At 28.8% G+C, this 1,823-nt stretch overlaps 1 protein-coding gene and 1 long non-coding RNA gene across 2 annotated transcripts in view; one reads left to right on the plus strand and one right to left on the minus strand.

Moving 5' to 3' along the window:
* Positions 1 to 1,823, plus strand: part of LOC111682506 (homeobox protein cut) — an 81,103-nt gene that overhangs the window by 21,344 nt on the left and 57,936 nt on the right. The window lies entirely within an intron of this gene.
* The window catches only part of LOC124420580, a 64,604-nt gene that overhangs the window by 957 nt on the left and 61,824 nt on the right, over positions 1 to 1,823 (minus strand). The window lies entirely within an intron of this gene.

Consider the following 1,823-nt stretch of genomic DNA (forward strand, 5'->3'; position numbering starts at 1 on the left):
ATAGTCTAGTATATAGTCTAGTATATAGTCTAGTATATAGTCTAGTATATAGTCTAGTATATAGTCTAGTATATAGTCTAGTCTATAGTCTAGTATATAGTCTAGTCTATAGTCTATTCTATAGTCTAGTCTATAGTCTAGTCTATAGTCTAGTCTATAGTCTAGTCTATAGTATAGTCTATAGACTATTCTGTAGTCTAGTCTATAGACTGGTATATCGTCTAGTCTGTGGTCTAGTCTATAGTCTAGTCGATTGCCCAGTTTATGAACTCGAGCCTAATATTGTTTAATAATGAAAATTCTGAACATATTTTGTTCATCAAATGTTTTAAATGTATAATTTGTTTTGTTTAAACTAATTAAGTTTGACTTACAATGGTTTTGAAATCAAACATAATTTATTAATTTTTCGCATCATTCATTTAAATTATAATAAACATTTTCAAATTCCTAACATAAACAAATCATGTTGAATAAGTTGTTTTAATGAAAAATTGAGACTAAAATTAAAAAAAAAACACCTTGTATTTCTTACAACTCCTTGACCAAAAATATTCAAAAAAAAAAAAACATATTACTACAGCAACTTAAAACAGGCCAAAGCTGCACTAATCACCTCCCAAAGCCAATAAATTAGAAGTGCTCGTAGAACTACTAAGAAAAAATTACTAACAATTTAAAAATCATTGAAATTATATTGATCATGATTATTAATATTCAATTGTATTAAAATTAATTTATATAAAATAAAGATTTGCACTAAAAAGTTTTTAGATATTTTTTGTCAAAATTTAAAGGGTAATTACACAATCCCACAAAAGTGTTTATTAGCAGTCCAGTCAGTCATTCACTCGTTTACCAATTTCCACTCAGTCATGTTAGAGGCAACTAAATAACAGCCAAAGGCAACAATAATAACATTCATTACATACACCAGCAAAACTGGCATGTTTGCAGTCAGTCATTGCTTACAATCCGACTTGCATGTGTGCCATGGTCACCGTGGCATAGTCAACATACTATACGAGTCGTCGTCAACCCGTTCGTTTGATTTCTATACATTTTACAATCAAAACCAAACAGTAACACTTTTACAGCATCTAGCACCTCTTCCTTAACAACCCTCCCTCCACATACTCGCTTTATAACTTCGTTCTTAGTTTGAAAAGCGCCAAGTCATTTTCATAAAAACCATGCTGTAAAATTGCATTCATTCAAGCATAAAGAGGAAAAACAAACTCGACATAGACCAAAACCAACAACACGTTTAAATTTTACTGATTTGATTTTGTTTTTGTTTAACTTTTTTTGTCCAATTGAATTTGGTTTTTCTTTTTACTAAAACTTCATACAACAATCGCTTTAAGCCACAAATCAGTGTAATAGATTGCAATTTTTCACTTAAAAATGTTCAAGTTTTTGGAAGTTTTTTTCTAAGCTGCTGTGTTTTAGTTTTTCTTAGATGCTCTTTAAATTAAATAAGTTATTTAGAAAAAAAATTTAGTAGTTTTTATAAAGATTGTTGGACAAGTTTTACAAAAAGTACTATTTTTTAAATTATTACATCAAAAGTACATTTTTCTCGTATAAAAATATGTTAAATCAAGTTTATCATAGTCTGTATTCTAGTCTAATATATAGTTTAGTCTAGAGTGTAGTCTATGGTCTGGTCCATAGTCTAGTCTAAAGTATAGTCTATAGTCTAGTCTAAAGTATAGTCTATAGTTTAGTCTATAGTCTAGTCTATAGTCTAGTCTATAGTCTAGTCTATAGTCTAGTCTATAGTCTAGTCTATAGTCTATTCTATAGTCTAGTCTATAGTC

This window comes from Lucilia cuprina, chromosome 6, assembly GCF_022045245.1.
Source record: "Lucilia cuprina isolate Lc7/37 chromosome 6, ASM2204524v1, whole genome shotgun sequence".
Taxonomy (NCBI): Eukaryota; Metazoa; Arthropoda; class Insecta; order Diptera; family Calliphoridae; genus Lucilia; species Lucilia cuprina.